The sequence below is a fragment of the Ctenocephalides felis genome, unplaced genomic scaffold (genome assembly GCF_003426905.1).
Source record: "Ctenocephalides felis isolate EL2017-DRISC unplaced genomic scaffold, ASM342690v1 CF-g0.4_SCAFFOLD_01987, whole genome shotgun sequence".
Classification (NCBI taxonomy): Eukaryota; Metazoa; Arthropoda; class Insecta; order Siphonaptera; family Pulicidae; genus Ctenocephalides; species Ctenocephalides felis.
Genome location: NW_020538141.1, coordinates 74,327 through 93,262, shown reverse-complemented (window position 1 = coordinate 93,262; position 18,936 = coordinate 74,327).

Genomic DNA, 18,936 nt, shown 5'->3' with positions numbered 1-18,936 from the left:
TTAAGGAGAAGATACATATTATATGCAGACGATATTGCCATAGTATATGCAGATAAGGATAAAAAAAAGACTCGAAGATACTATAAACACGGACATGAAAATATACTAAAAACTAACTGGATAACTAAAAATAAACTAGCAATTAACATCGATAAAACAAAATACATATATTCCAAACATAGAAAAAAAAAACGAAAACACAAAACTAAATATTAAAGTAAATAATAGAGAAATGGAAGAAGTGAAAAGATAAAATACTTAGGACTCATAATAAATGAAAAACTGACATGGACAGAACATATAAACAAAATAAAAAGAAAAATAGGAACATTAACAGGGACATTGAAAAGGATCCACTCTTTCGGCAAAAACAATAAAATACTGATTCTTAAAACGCAAATAATACCTATAATTTTATATGGAACTAGCAAACCCAATAAACTCCGTTTCGCCACCAGATGGTTTTGTGAGAAATGTGAAGAAATTTTTTGTTTGTTTTATATTTGAAAAGGAAAAATTTGATTTTATTACACAACAGTAATGAATTTATTTCGATTACAAAAATTAAGTGCTTTTTAGTTGAACTTCTATAGGCAAATGAAAGTGAATCCGCAAATTATCCGTTTCATTCAAGTGATATTTCGTAAACCACATTTTTTGTTTTTTGGTGGTCTGACGTTAACACAAAGCGGATGGTTTCCCAACTCGTGAACAGGCAACGTATAACTGTCCATGTGAAAAACAATGATTTTCTAAATAATCTATTTGAAATTTATCCCGCAAACACTAAGCGATTGGCCTTGCGACTTGTTACTTCGAACGCAAGGCGAATTGGAAATTGCAATCGTTTAAGGTCAAACGAAAGACCAGTCGGAATCATTGGTATGCCACCAAATAGCCAGCAATTTTTGATTGAATGGTGAAATTCAGTGCGCGTACATCATTATTCTTTGCGGCAAGAATTGCTTGTTGGCCTAACCAAGCCTAATTCTGATAATTCTCACTAATGTTATTACTCGAATTTTTAATTATGGTGCATGAAGTTCCAGCAATTTGCATTAGGGCACGATGCCATGCACCTTTCCAACGAATGCAAAATTGTCGAAATCGGTTCTTGCGTTCTGAAGTTAAATCGTCAGGAAGGAAAACCCGAATTATTTTTATATATATCTATATGTAGATGTAGATAACAGCATGGAGCCAAACAACTAAAGCTAACCTAAATGGCATAAAGAGAATAATGAATAAAGCCATAAAAATAGCATATAATTTTCCACATCTAACACTCACCAAATACTTACAGAGAGAAACAAATAATCATTCACTAAATAACATTATTAAAATAGAGAAATGCAAACTAATACACGATATGCAAGACACAAGATATACATGAACACTACACTAGACAACACAGCAATTTTCACATTGAACACAATAGAAAGAAAAATTTGAGAGAAAAAGTCATATGGGGTGCTAGCAAAATATATAACGAATTGCCAAAGATGACCAATGATGACGATAAATTTAAAAGAAAAATAAAGAAATACTATAAGGAAATTGAAGACAAAGAAGACTGAAGAGTTATATAGAAAGATATATACTGTTTTTCTAAATGAGCTGCAATCTGAAAGCGATTAGCAAACTTATGATGAAATCGAGAACCAATATGATCGCAATGAAAATTCCAAAGTATCAAAGGAAAAATCTACCTGTGACATTTTAGTCTGTCCTGATTACTAACCCATGTAGAAATTAATATCGGTACAATATATTACCAATATCGGTTTTCTGTGGCCGTGATTACCTATATTGCAAAAATATCGGCGAACGTCGGTTCTGTGATGATGTCAACTAATCGATCAGGCCAACGTCAGCCGATATTGAGGCAATAATCTCTATAAATGGCCTTGTCCAATATTGGTCTCAAACTAAAATAGAAATATTGATGCAATATTTTTTATCATCGGCTAATAAATATTGTCCTCAAATAGAAGAATAAATATTGATGCAATATTTTTTTATCATCGACTGATAAATATTGTCCTCAAACTAAAATAGAAATATTGATGCAATATTTTTTATCATCGGGTGATAAATATTGTCCTCAAAATAAAATAGAAATATTGATGCAATATTTTTTTATCATGGGCTGATAAATATTGTCCTCAAACAAAATATAAATATTGATGCAATATTTTTTTATCATCGGCTACAAAATATTGTTCCCAAAGTGAAATATGAATATTGATGCAACATTTTTATCATAGGCTAAAAAATATTGTTCTCAAAGTGAAATATAAATATTGATGCAATATTTTTTTATCATCAGCTGACAAATATTGTCCACAAATTGAAATAGAAATATTGATGCAACATTTTTTATCATCAGGTACAAAATATTATCGTCAAATTGAAAAATAAATATTTATGCAAAAAATTTTATCATCGGGTACAAAATTTTTTATCATAAGCTAATATTGTCCTCAAAATAAAAAATAAATATTGATGCAACATTTTTTTATAATTGACTATTAAATATTGTTCTAATGTTAATAATAAATATTGTTTCCCACAGTAGAGGTTTGTTTTCTTGGGAAAATCCACATTGCTAATTATATGTTTTGACGAATTTTGTCATTCTGAATCAAATTAGCCCAAATTTAAAAAAAAAATCTTAATTATTGTTATTATATTTAAAATAAAAAACAAAAGTCTTGTCTGGGATCGAACCTGAGACTACGAGGATTAGAAGCAGCATCGCTAGCGCTTAGCTAACGGGCCACGCGGAACGAAAACAATATACGCCAGATATATGAATTGAAATATTTAAGCATGTGATTATTCACGCATATTCCATGCTACAAGCTAAAATGTAAAAGATACGTAAAAAGTTTATTCAGACGAAAGATGCGGAATAAAATTACGAATAAAATGATATATAATTCAATATGTGTGTTCATATAATTATTTTCAGATTTTTTAATTTTTCTTGAATTTTAGCACTGCAACTTGCCCATAGGCCAAACCGTTTGAAATACGGAATTGTGATATATGAAAGAAAAATTAAAAATTTTGAGACGATTCTAACAATGTATAATACTTTATATGGTTTATCTTTGACAATATGAATTTGGAATTTTTTCTTAAATTACAGGAGTCTAAATAGCTTATTTTCCAAACGGTTTACAATACGAAATTTAGTTGTATGAAAGAAAAACTAAGTATTCTAATACAAATTTAATAATGAATAATAATATATATTGTAGTTTCTTTACAAATTTATTAAATATTTTGAATTTAATAAAGCTATGAGTTTTCTATTTTTTGGCGCGGATGAATACGTTTCTAGTACATTCTATGATTGACGCGCATTAATACTACAAAATGGTTTTTTAATCATAGACAAGCCACTTCTTAGCGTCACTTGATAAAATGTGTTTTATATTCGATTGTAAATAGTCAAATTATGTTTTAATTTAAAAAATAGTGATAATGTATGTATGTGCGTAGGTTGTGTTATAAGTTATAAGTTATAATAAAATATAACAGTGAGAAGTGTTGTGTCGTGTCTTATGTTTAATTATACATGTCTGAAGCTGAAATATTCGAGAATATTTTCAAAAAGATTGGCATGTCTTCAATAACATTTTTACACTAAGATTTTCTAATTTGATCAGGAGTTTAACAGCGTTGAGAAATCTGCCGTATATATTATGTGAAATATATTATAGACATCAAATATAACATAACCTAATTTATGGCAAGGAGAATTTTACGCGCATTTTACTACCAGGTGAATGCATATAATACTTCTCAATATTATTCTGTCTATTCATTTAAAACTTATGCTTACTTATTTTCAGGAAATAATAATATAGTAGAGAGAAAAAAATTCTAAACTTTCATATTTATAAAAGGTAAGTTTCAATAGTTGCTATAATATAATTATTTCTCTCTGCATTTAAAAATTCTTATTTATTTTTAGGTAATATTGTTGTAAGCGCAGAAAGAAGAGAAACTTGTTTGCTTAGTAATAAAATTTATCGAAAAGGTTTTCATCAAAAGTTTGTAACTAAATAAGTTATAGAAAGGGAAAATATAAATATTGACAGAATAGTCATAATGTTTGATTATAATAAATGCAATGTGGAATGTCAATAAATCTGTACATTTGCATAGCAAGATTCTAGACTATGATATGAAGTCATTATTTTTTAAGGTAAAAGTAGAGTCAATTACATTTTACAATCTCATTTTAACGCTTTCATAAATTATTCATATTGATAATATATAATGATATATAATAAATATATTAACAAGGAATACAAGGTTTTAGATGACAATACAAACTTGGTCAAAAATATTTTGGGGTTATGATTGAAAAGATTTTCCAGTCACTGTTCTAGACGATAAGATAAAAGTTATCATTTCTAAAGGGAATAGTTAAGTCAATCCTATTTCATAATCTTATTTCAATGCTTTCATAAATATTTCATAATGAATAATATTTATATTAACAAGGAATACAAGTTTTAAATGACAATGCAAACTTGGTCAAAAATATTTTGGGGTTATGATTGAAAAAATTTCCCAGTCACTGTTCTAGACGATAAGATAAAAGTTATCATTTCTAAAGGGAATAGTTAAGTCAATCCTATTTCATAATCTTATTTCAATGCTTTCATAAATATTTCATAATGAATAATATTTATATTAACAAGGAATACAAGTTTTAAATGACAATGCAAACTTGGTCAAAAATATTTTGGGGTTATGATTGAAAAAATTTCCCAGTCACTGTTCTAGACGATAAGATAAAAGTTATCATTTCTAAAGGGAATAGTTAAGTCAATCCTATTTCATAATCTTATTTCAATGCTTTCATAAATATTTCATAATGAATAATATTTATATTAATAAGGAATACAAGTTTTAAATGACAATGCAAACTTGGTCAAAAATATTTTGGGGTTATGATTGAAAAAACTTCCCAGTCACTGTTCTAGACGATAAGATAAAAGTTATCATTTCTAAAGGGAATAGTTAAGTCAATCCTATTTCATAATCTTATTTCAATGCTTTCATAAATATTTCATAATGAATAATATTTATATTAACAAGGAATACAAGTTTTAAATGACAATGCAAACTTGGTCAAAAATATTTTGTCGAGTGACGATGTTATAATTAGGAAAGTTAATTTGCTTTTGTTATTATTAAAAAAAAAAATTCTTGATATGTATTAATAAATATCCATTAAAAAATAATCAATATTCATGACACTTTTGTGTTTTATGAAAAATCATATTTTTAATGCAGTTATATATTTGTATCATTGTTTATATTTAATAAATGAATTTCCACAAAAACATTTTTAATAAATTTACGTTAATGTTCATTTCAGGTGTTTTATTGTTAAATAAATGACATTGATTTATGCATTATATTATTTCAACTTCAAATCTTCAAATATTTGTGTAATATTTCAGTTATAAGTTTCAGAATAATTCAATAATTAATAATTCTAAATGTTCACCAGCTCTCTGTCTAATTGTATATTACCTACCAACATTCAACAATTTGTAGGCAACATTGGTTCCAAATTTCCAAATATAGACCAATATAGACCAATGTTGGTTCCAAATGGCCAGATATAGACCAATATAGACCAATGTTGGTTTAACTATATGGCCTCAATATAAAAAATGTTCAATTTTTATGGCCAGCCGATATTGGTTTCAAATTTGACCAATGTAGATTGTATATTGCTTGTAGATTCAGACCATATTAATTTCTACATGGGAACTCACAACACCTGGCCAATCATTATCTGCAAGAATTTTAGGATAGTGCATGTACATTAGGATTACTAGGAATACCACGAAAAAAAGCGTCGTAACAATTTAAACATCTTATGAAAGAATTATTGAGGCAGGAGACAAAACATATATCCAAAACGTCCAATAAAAAATTGGTTTTGCTTTGCATTGCTTTTCTTCAAAAGCTTGAAGCTTTTTGCACCATAAACATAATCTGAAATATGTATTTAACTTACAGAAACTTGTGAAATAGCTTATAAAGTCATCGAAACGAGCACGTGGATGTTACTTTTTCTAAAATTTATATATCGTTTAGATAAAAATTAACGTATTCGACTAGAGTTTATATAAGACAAGCAACGACATAAAAAGTCAAACTTTTTCACTTTCGCGATGTGCAGTATCATGTATGGGCAAAAATAAATCTTATGTTACGTTGCATTTGGTAATTATATTCATAAACAGACAAAAAAACAAAAGAACTATAATGACTAATTATATAATATTACATTATAATTACCACCTTGAAATATTTAAATTGTAATATTTATTTGTATGTATTCTTGATTAGTATTCGTGTATTGGTAGTTTTCGATTTATAAATATTGGTAAAAAAGATACTGTCATAAAAAGTAATAAAAATACTGTCATAACTTACGCGTTACATTGTGTTGCTCATTGAATATTTAAAATTCGTTAAATATAATTTATTATTACTGATGCAATTATCTTCCAACTATCAATTGTCGGGTGATTACGAATTGATTTTATTCAAAATACTTTTTCTCTATCTAATATCCATGCTGCATGATATTCTCAATTTCCTTCGAAGTTAATTTAATTTCACAAATTTGACGATTTATATTATACAAATGTGTATTTTGTTAAAGATTGAAAATAACTTGTACCAGATATCAGGCAAGTCAGGAAGGTCCAAAAATTCTGTCATCATTACAATTGAGTTGGACAAATCCATCTTCACTACCTTGAATAATTTCTGAAAGTATTGAAATATCTTCGTCGACAATAAATTATATTTGATCCATACTAAGAAGTCTTGCATCTTGACTTCTTGTTAAGAAGTCCGGACAAATTAAAAATATCCTTCTGATTGATTATATATGGAGGTGATGGAAGGTCAATTAATGCGTTTGATATACTACTATCAATTGTAATGACACTTTTTCCATATACCTCAGAATACCATTTCATTTGATATATTGCATTGATCTAAGAAGGTAAACAATCTCTGATGTTCAATGAAAAATATATTATTCAGAATAAGAACCCGCCTGAAATTCTAGACATGTGCACTACGCCTAGTCAATATGACAAACACAATGCGGTGTCTTCCTATTTGATTGAAAACTATTTTCATAATCACAAGAATAAAGAGATCCCTTAAATATCTTGGACTATAATGAAAGCTTACAAAGATTACATATAAAAGAGATGTGTCAAATAGTCGGGCATATCCAAGCAAATAAATCATTGCTATCATAATGATCATTACAAATCAAGATTTTTCTTTATATCGTCACAGCAAATTGTCCAACAAAATTCTAATGAACTTCAGGCACAAAGATTCTGATCACATCTCATTTGATTTATAAATCAATTAAAATATATATTAATTTCAAATTGTGCGAAAAACACCTTGCATTACGCACTACATCATCGTATTATGTACTTATTTGAATTAATATTGATTCCTTCCATGACATTTTTTATTCATATAGAACCATATATGAATAACAAACTCATATTAATTCATGTAGAAGCAAAGCTGTGCATCATCAGCTTTATACCATATTCATATCGTCTTTCATTTTGAAATAAATGTGTCATAAATATGAATCATTTTGCTTACTACTGTCAAACAATTTAATAGATTAAATACAGGGGCGTAACGTGCCTTGGCGGGGCCCCATATCAAAATCGGTTTGGGGGCCCGCCTAAAGATTTTTCATAATTTAAAGAAACATAAAAAGATTAATAAATTCATTTAGTAAAATTAAAAGAACATTTATTTATCAAATTTTCAAATATACATCGAATATTATTTTTAATATTTTACAAGTAACTAAAATTAAATATTCACTCTCCTTGCCTTTTTATCAGCAAACTGATTTATTAAGTCATTTATAGCTGATGATGTTTTTAGTTTTTCTAATGTTTCTTAGAGACAGGTCTGATAGACGTTCCTGTTTTATTGATGTTCTGAGGTAATTTTTTATTAATTTTAATTTTGAAAAACTCCTTTCAGCAGTTGCGGTTGTAACTGGAAGGGTCAAGAATAAAATGCAAGCTGTTATTACATCCGGAAAACTGGATGCAATACTATTAAATTTTATTAATAATAATTCAGCAAGTTCCTTAATGGAATGAATATTTTCGATTTCTGATTTTAAGCATGCTTTTATAGCTATCAATTGATCGCAAAGATTACCTGATAGATCTTTGCAGTATTTTGTCGTCAGTTTTCCAGAAGCAATTATTATTATCTAAACAGCAATAGTACACGTTTACTTTAAAATATGATTCAGGGTCTAAAATTCTCTCGTCTTATGATAACTCATCGAAAAATCGCATTGTTATCTTCCGGCTCTTGTTTTTAAAAATTGTTTTTATATTCCAATTCTTTGCTAAATCCTTAGTATTCCTTAACAAAATAATGAATGAATTTTAATGCTTCAATTCGCGCAGACTCTTTAAAAGATTTTCTAATAGTATGCTAGTTTGTTGTAAGTCATTACTCACATCCTGTAGAGCTTTCGAAATTGGATTAATAATTTGAAAAAATAAAGAAAAAAATATTACGAGAACTAAAAAATCATAGCTTTCTAAAAGGTTAATTAATTTCTTACATTCTTCACGTTCATCTTTTTTTTAGAAATTAAATTTAATTTATACAGAGTTTTTACTATTAATAAATAGTTTTTGCTTATTGCTAATAAGGCGTCGTTCCTTGAAGACCATCTGATAGGGCATACCCTTTTAAGTAATTGACCAGCGTTGTATTCTATTGCCAAAAAAGTGTATATTTTTTTGATTTAAGAAATTTTTGGCACTTTTTTTATGACTTCATCTTTTTTCTGTTCAATTTTTCCTTTCATAGCTCCGCTGGCGTAATCTCTTTTCTTTTCACTCGTTTTCTTTAAATCACCACTAACACTTTTCCACAAATCACCCCTAAACCAAAACACTTTCAATATATAAAACCTTCGACTAACTCTGGCAATTATCACATGATTGTATTTTTTCTAACGTCTTTATTTCTGTACCAAATGTTGTACTTCTTGTCCATTTTGGGTCAGTTGTAAAAAATATTACTTATTAAAAGAAATCCCTGCTGTTCGTTCGTCGCTTGTCAACATATCATTGTATTTTGGGTACGCATAACTGTACATTGTTTATTGAGGGTTAAACGGGGAAACCCCGTAGGCCTAACATGCCTATAATCGATGTAGGTTGTCCCGACAATAATAATAAATTAATTTTTTGACTTTGTCGTTTGTGAAATAAATAAAAAGTTTTTCTCAATTTCTGTTAATGCTCGTTGGGGGCCCCCTGGGCATGGGGGCCCCGTATCATTGATACGGCTGATACGGCGGTAGTTACGCCCCTGATTAAATATTTAAATTGTGTAATGTCCAGTATTACGTAATTGTTTCTTTTTATCTAGTTGCAATTTGACATTTCTATATTATCAGTCCTTTTTAGTATTATCCATCATTCATTAGTAATTGTTATTAAAATTAATATTATTGTATTTATTTTTGATATAACTGCAGTAGTATAATTAATAACTGTGTTTTTACTTAAATTAACTAGTCCATTATAATTTTTTTCACCATAACATCTCATGTTAGTAATATTTTGGAATTTGTTGTTGTTTGCATTCAACAATTAAAATTTTGTTCGAAATCACAAGCCTTTTAACAATTTTACATATTCAAAGACCACATACACATCTTGAAACAAAAATTACAATTCGAGAAAACTACCGACACTTTACGATTAACAACACAATACATAATTTGAACATTTTGGCAAATTGTACTTGAACTAATTTACAACACATTTTTAGATTTATTTTTGCTGAACAAGAAACTCATGAACAATTGAAAATCAATACGTTCATATAGTAGCACATGAATTTAAACGATTCAATAATTAATTATCTATAAGGAAATATTTGTCGCTCGCAAACCATTTTCGAGAAAAGGTTATGCTTTTTATGTGGTGGTCTGCCTTGCAAAACTAAATTGATATACAATATTATTTAAATTTAACATTTGAATAAATTTTACTGGTTAATATATTTCAGGTTTTGTTTTCCATACAATTTTTTATTTTCTTTTGTATAAAAATGTATAATTTAACATTTTTGGTACATGATTTGTCGCCTCCTCAAAAATTGCGTTACACCTAAGATCTTTAATTGTTACTCTCATAAAACTCGAACATTGTGGATTAAAAAATTGCATATAATGAAGTTTGTTTGAAGAAACGAGAATCGCGCTTCTGATAAAAACATTTGTAAGTTTTTGTTATTTAATTAGAGTTCTATATTGCTGTGATTATTGCTATGATATATCTATAATTGAAGTATTTATTTCAGGAGTGTACTAATTAATTATTGCTTTTCTGCAAGATATGATGTTCAAATTTATTATTATTCGTTTAATTCTTTTTGAAGTATAATTCATGCTTATTTATTTTTTTACTAACATGCTTTGTTACGAAGTAATAATCTCCTGACAAGTTTTTATTTGTGTTTTGTGTATTAATTACTTGTGTGTTTTGTTGTCATTCGAATTGGGACTCGAAACGTATGGATCTAATAAATTTATTTTAAGAAACATATCTTATTTTTCTTTCTATGCATTATTTTCAGAAAGTATGAACTAAATCGGCGGTTCATTTTTGTTATGCGAGTATTGGGTTTGGGTCTTGCCGGATTAATTTCTTGAAGGGCGTAACATCAAGTAAAAATAAATACAAGTAAAGAGTAAAAGCAAACATAATTAAAGTATAATAAAAATAAAAGTAAAAAATTTTAAAATATATTTATTAACTTCCCGCAGGGCAAGTTATAGTAATCGCAAAAAAATCGAAAATGAAAATTTTTATATATCTTTACGTTTCAAAGGTTTCCGAATATTTTGGCATATCTTAAAAAAAATTGATGTATATGTGTGTGTGTGTGTGTGCGGAACATCGATCAACCGAATTGAATAATTAAAAAAACATTCGATTCGTATTGATAAGGAGACGTGCTGATTAGTTTTTGGCGAAGGCGGGTTTAGCCGTTCCAAAGATACGTGGTAAAAAGTGCCAAAACTCAGTTTTTAAGAGAACGGAGCGTTTGATTTTAATAATTCAAAAAACATTTTACTTGTATTGACAAGATGAAGAATTGATCATGATGGCAGGTCTAGCGGTTTCGGAGATTTAATGAAAAAAGTAAAAAAATGCCATTTGGCGGTCAAAATTGATCATTAGACATATGCACATCAAATTATCAGATATTTTATAGGGATTTTTATAGAGACGGTAAAAGAGGCCAAGAACCAATCTCACATCACATCGAGCATAGAATTGCAGAAGATCCAGAGGCGTGATCGAAAAAAAAATCACCGCAGCAGGGAAGAGGAAATAGAAGAAATAGAGCCCAGCATTTTACCACCACCATCTGAGGTACAACGTGTTGCCGGCAATTTATGGACGACACAGAAGTAACATAATACACGGGCAATTTATGGACGACAGTATATAAAATCAGTTTTTAATTAATAATTTATCCAAAAATATACCTTAGGTTTTCAAGCTTCATCATAACAGAATACACCTAGGGCCATTGCCAAAAGGTCAATGTTTGATTCTCGTAAGTATATTTAATGAAAACACATCATAATAAATTTAAGAATCATATAATGGATCACCTATTTGTGGGAACTATAAATGATCAAAATATTTTCAACGTATGTGCCAAATTTTGATCTCTGAACGAACTATTCTCGACCTATATTATGCCAATAAGGGTGACAAATATCGCAACTGGAGTTGGACATTAGGTTCATATTGGTGCAAAAATTGACCAAAATATGGTATGTGACGCAACGCGAGGTCAACCGATCGACCAACGGTGTAGAACTCTAGATAGCCACAGACGTGAGGAGTTTGTAAGTTTGCGTGTGAAAGGTTAGCATCCAACATACAGTCGGTCAAGTAAGAGCGTGGCCGACTTTACCTACAATTAATGAAAGCTCTTGTTCTAATTCCTTCGCGAGCCGATAAAGGGAAGCTTTATCCTTGATGCATTGTCAACAAATGATTAGGTTGTCGTTGATCTTTTAAAAGAAAATGACGTTAATCCCCGTGAGTGCTAAGTACGCGTCGTGCTACGAGGCTGTGCATCCGTTCGAAAGATTTTAAAATGTCTCAATCAGCGCCTGCTAAATATATGAGAAAGTCGAAGGTATTCATATAGAAGTGGATACAGCAATATAAAGTGACTAAAAATGTCGATGATTAACCAGAACGTGGTTCGAACAAAAAATATGAAAAAAGAGCAGTGAATCTGTTTTCGCGAAATCCTGCTTTAACACTGCGACAAGGATAAGCAAAATTAAAGGCAAAAGGTTTAGATATATCCTACGAAACTATCCGAACCCTGCTTCGAACCCATGATCTAAAATGACGCACCACAATGAAGAAGCCCATGTTGACTGAAAAAAATATGCTAAAGCGACTCGTTTGGGCGCATGAGAACTTGTATAATGTATATACAAAAACAAAAATTAAAAAAAATTTTTTTTTTCATCAGTTAACACGGCCACGCTCTTACTTGTCCGACTGTATATAATAACAATTATAAAATCAATATCAAAACTAGTATATTTGCAGAAAAAATTATAGCTTGTGATTATCAGCACAAAACATGAAATATAATTATAAAACTTTACCACACAGAGCTTTTTTAATAGTAATACGCTTGGTCACTTTGGTCCATCAAAAAGCCTGTGTTTTAGCTCCAAAAAACACAGAAAAATATAATATAACTCGATATGTCTAACATGGATGAAATAATAAGCATTACAACAATCGCCGAGTTGCTGAGCGATCAACTTTAGGCGTCTTCAGCCGGCGCAAAGGCAATAGTTGCTTATTTTAAAAATTTGGGATAATGTCCGAGTTAGGAATATCAATAGAGACGAAATGCTCCATCTCCTAGCAAACATAAAGTTTAAGACGATAGGAATTGAGCTTTGGATCCAAGGATTTAATTATGGGGCGCAAACTTCTAACAGAAGTCCGTGATCGCTTGCATGATTCGTGCTTACGATGCTAGTTAGAGCAGATGTCGCGAGTATCGAGTATCCCCTCCCATGCGTGAGTCGAGCGTTACGATGGATACGAGCAATTCCAATCCCTTCCGTAAACCCTTTCTCTATACTGTGCCGGTAAATCCCCATTACGTTCGTAGTTCGTTTAGATATAATTTTCGATTAGTTGGAGAAGTTTAAAGAATTTTATATATAAAGTTACAAAAGTGCAGTGAGGGTGTCTTGTCACGTTTCTAGTTGCGTAGGAAATAAGAAAACAGTGAGATTACATGGTTTTCCAACAAGGAATGACAAAGTATGCGAAATGTAATATTGTGTTACTTCATTAGGTTATAAATTAAAAAGCAAAATATTACAGATGTATGAGATTTGGATTAGGCGAGTGAATAATCCAACATTGGATGGTGTGGATATTGCAAAAATGCGAATAAGTCGATTTGTTTGCGACAATCATTTTGCAGATTGTTGCAAAACACAGCCACAAAAGAAAAATATGACAAATCTTAAAGTTAACGCGTTGTCAACTTTAAATATGCCTGGTTAGTATTGCAAAGAATGTAATGTTATATAATATGCAAATGTATATTTTTTGTTAACAATTTGTCAGCTATTATTGTCTACTATTCAGGATTTCATGGAGACCCATATGACGAAGAAAATTGCCTTTTGGATAGAGCAACGTTTCGTAATTATTTTCAATAAAGAAAACAAAGTTCAATATACAGTCAAATCATATATTTTTCATAACTTTTAGAGGTTGGTATTAATATAAAAACAATTAAAGGGATAATTGATAATTATCGATTATTGGGAGAACATTGGTTGAGCACAAATAACATTTCCACTTAGACGGAAAGCTATACTTCGGAAAGCTTGCCACAAAATAACAATAAGAAACGTTCTGTAAATTTTGATAAAGTTGTCGCAAATAAAGAATTTGTGTCGCCACGCCAACACGTAATACAGGTGAATAAATATAATAAATATCACTATTCAATCAATAGTCTCTCTATTTAAAAATAATGCTAAATCATGTTTATTTTCAGTGAAGCGAGTGTCCTGTCACACACCAAAGGCAAAAAAATTATACCTTTTATCAAAAAAATTGAAAAAGGACATGCTCAGAATACAAGGCCAAGGCTACGTCAAAACTACTTTTATCACAAAAATTGTAAGTCATACAAGGCCAGGCTACGTCAAAGTGTGATGTATGCGAAACAATTTTCCCACATTCATTCATTTCACTACAAATGAAAAAGTACTTGCTTTGTCTCTACTAAACAAAAGTCCAAAACCTTATAGATTCTGGAGATATATATTTATTTTGCCTTCAATAACATCTTTACGAAAGCTACTTACAAAAGTTCCAATGCATAGTGGCATTACCGAAAGCATTTTTAAAACATTGCAATCATCATTATCTCATCCGAGTGATGGTAAAGATAAATATTGCATTGTTATGTTTGACGAAATTTCACTTCCAACTTTCCTAACATATGACTGCACAAAAGATTATATTGTAGGTTTTGAAGAGCTTGCTTATGGTATAATTGAAGCATTTGCTGATCACGCACTGGTGTTCATGATTAAGGGTTTAAAGAAAAGTGGAAATGGCCAGTTGCTTTTTATTTTTCTGATGGTGGTGTGAATGCTTTCAATTTGAAATGCAGCATTGGAAAAGTAGTAAAAAATACTTCGTATTTATTTAAACATTGTGGCAACAGTTTGCGATCAATACCCCGCAAATGGCAAAGCTGTTTGCATGCTTATAAATGAGACAAATAAACATTATGGTAGAACTAATGATGATAATAGTTTAGAATTCAAAATAAATGGGCATCCTTCGTTTGATCCTCCTCATATGTTGAAGTGTATGAGGAATAACTTTGCAAAATGTAATGTTAAATTTACCAGCACAAAGGGGGTACAACTCGAAGCTGCTTGGAGTGATATTCTGAGTTTTTATGAGTATGACTCTTAGTTAAGCATATATCGATGTTGTCCAACTTTAACCGCTTAACATATTTATCAAAAATCTTGAAAAGTTATGAAGGAATCATTAGCGGCACAAGTGTTCTCAAAACGTGTAGCCATTGGACTTCAGAATTCATATTTTACCAGGGTAGGTGCTTCGGCAACTACCTATGGCTCTAGTGAATTTTTGAAGTTCATGGACTGCTTTTTTTATAGCGTTAACAGAGTATCAATAACTCCAAAAATGGGTAATTATCTCCGTTGATGCGGAGCAAGTATTAAATTCCTCGAAAGAATGGGTTTGCTACATCAGAAACCATGCGTCAAAAATTGGATTGATCGTCTCAAATTGTTCAAATTCCAAATTGAATATTAAATTGCATGTTTTTCCTGTGAGTAACGATCAGGTATGTATGATTATATATTAGATTTATATAATGAAAATATGATGAAAATATCTTATTGTTAGATGTTCGCAGTTTGAGTTCAAAGGGCGAGGATGATTAATAATGCCAAATACTATACTTAAAATATAATAATAAATAATGCTTTCATTCTGTTTGCAATCTCAAAAACACCAATCAATGAAAGCGCGCTTTGTCAAAGTTTTTTTTTATTAGTTCAAAATGACGGCATTTACAAAGGATTTTGGTTCCGATTTATATCGGAATCTATGAATAACGAAATATTTATCCGTGAGCATGAATCTGTGACTTGGGTTGCATTTTTTTAATTTAATTTATTTGTATAATAAGGAACTTTTAGTGCATTCAACTTCGAAAATATTTTTACGCCTTTGGCGGTTGTTATCAATGCACTATGTCATTGACACTCGAAGCGTACGGACGTGCCTAGCGCTAGCGTTGTTCACTGTTGTGACCTTTAGACTGACAGATACATAACCTTACCGCGTTTTGTGCTGATTTTGTTTGTCGTTCCTTTTTTGATTTGTGTATATTGTTGTCTACTTATTTTCTATTTATTGTATTACAAATATTTTCATTTTCCATCTGTGCAAAAAGTGAAAGTTTTTTCCAAGCCCTATTGTAGGCCCCTGCACTGACGGATATATAACCTCACCGAGTTTTGTGTTGAATTTGTGTTTGCTATTTGTGTTCAATTGAGTGAATTGTTATTTATATTTTGTCTATTTGATTTATTTACTTTTTTCTCATTTTTTTTTAGATAGTGGTTTGTACAATGGTTTTTACTAGAAGCCAAGTTTTCAATTCTAGTACCATCCAATTGGATGAATCAGTAGTCGGGTGCCCTGGCTGCAGGTTGAAGGACTCGTTGATTAACGATCTGAGAGAGCAACTGTCATTTTCCAAGGCCAGTGTAGATAGTCTTGAGCTCAGAATAAACAAAGCCAGTGGTGTGCTTGACATGATGAGCTCTGACGAAATCCCTGCTCGATTTTCTCACGATTTTGCTACCACGTGTAGTGAGATCTCAATCCTCCTACAAAGGCGGAATTTGGATATACAGGTAATTAGGGATGAATTTGCTAAGCTCATGTCCAAGTTGAAGCTCCTCAAGCATCGCGTTAGTAGTTCATTTAGCAATGATTGTCAAAAAAGTAAAGTACTCTTTTTATCCGATAGCCACGGAAGAGGGTGGGCTGAACACTTGAGGACTTTTCTTGGACCTCAGTTTAGTATTTTCAGCATAGTCAAGCCTGGTGCCCCAATCTCTGGGGTGGCGTGCGACATTAGACATCTTGTGTCGGATTATGGCGTGAACGACTATGTTGTTATATTGGCTGGGACGAATGACTCCGATTCCTCTTATGCTATTCAAGGTGCTTTGGAATCAATCCGTCATTCTTGTCGGAATACAAACCTGTGTGTTGTGACAATTCCCTACCGATATGATGATCCGGGTCTTAATGCTGCAATCTTTGATGCTAATCGTCTGATTTGTCGTAATTTAGGTTATGGCAAGTTTGATAATGTACGGGTGTTTGATGTCAATCGCCGCATTGGAGTGAGGGATTACACCAGTCATGGCTTGCACTTGCTTCTTAGAAGCAAAGTGAAGCTATCAAGGTTGTTAGCCAAAGCAATAATGCTTAGGGGCCCTAATCGGTCATGTTGTGGCTCGCTACCTTCAGAGCCAAGCAATTCCTCAGAGCAAAACAATTCCTTTCGGAATTAACAATACCTCATATCAATTTCTTCCCACGAATAGCATTTCTAATATAAACATTTTTTTTCAAAATATACAGAAATTATCGCCTAAATTAAATAAAATTGAAATAATCACCAAAAACAAAATTTTGATGTCTTGTGTTTTGCTGAACATTGGCTCAAAGAATCTGAACTTCAGTTGGTCAAACTAAAAGGTTTTCGTTTGCAGTCCTACTTCTGTCGACAAAATTTTGCTCATGGCGGTGTTTGTATTTTCACCTCAGATCGATATGCCTGTAAACCAATCTGGGCAACGACTAGTTGTGTTGAAAAAATATTTGAGTACTGTGCTATCCAAATATCTCTTGAGTATGGTCATATTTGTTTAATTTTGTTTACCGATCCCCAGACCAAAATGGTTCCACATTTAATACTCTCCTTTACGATCTTCTAAATGAGCTGTCTAATAAATACGATAAAATAATTTTATGCGGCGATTTTAATATCCATTTTAATAAAACATACAAATTGTTAGATGATTTTAAGATCTTAATTCAATCATTTAATCTGAGCCAGACTATTCATACTCCAACTCGTGTAACTCCACAGTCGGCCTCGTGTATCGATAATTTTTTTACTAATGTACAATTCATTGAATCCTCTGTTACAAACACCACTCTATCTGATCATTACGGTATATCTCTTGCGATTGCATCTAAGGCAAAACCATTCAACAATAAATAAGTTATTCGAGAATTTTCGACTCAGCCAATAAGCTATGTTTCAAAGCCTTACTGGAAAAAGATAGCCTCGTATTTCAGGATAATAATGACGCTAATGCTTTATTTAATAATTTCATGTCATTCTTTCTATACAATTTTAATTTAGCTTTCCCTTCCACAAAAAAAATCCAGGCCCCTAAACGGAATTTGCCCTGGTTCACTAAGGGCTTATGTATATCATTCAATAGATTAAAATTTCTAGAGCGTCTATCCAAACGGAATGGTACTTTATCGTTCCAAATTTACTTTTTGAAATATAGGCAAACGTTTAATGATTTAATTGATCTAGCAAAAATTAAATTCAACGAAGATTTAATACGGCACTCGTCTTGCAAGCAAAAAACTATGTGGTCTCTCATTAATTCTGAAATGAATCTAGAACGTAAATCTGCGGTAGAAATTAAATCTTTGACAATTAATGATGTAATAATTAATGACATTAATGATATTTCCAACGAAATGAATAACTTCTTTGTTAATGAGGCTTCAAATTTGACTTCCTCCATCATCTCGAACATCACTTGCTGCTCCCCTGTTTCGTATATTGTTAGAAATATTCATAGCTTTGTTTTATTTCCTGTCACAATTGAGGAACTTGCAAGTACTTTTAAAGCTATTAAATCTTCCTATTCCGCGGGACCGGATGAAATTCCTACATGCATCATTAAAGAATTCTATCCTCTTTTTATTGATAACCTATTAATATGTATTAATAAATGCTTTGAGCTGGGAGTTTATCCAAACCACCTTAAGCACTACAAAATCCGCCCTCTTCATAAAAAGGCGACAAAAATATTGTGAGCAATTATAGACCTATTTCTCTTCTTAATTCTTTTGATAAGGTGTTTGAAAAAATTTTGCACGTCAGAATCTCTGGGTT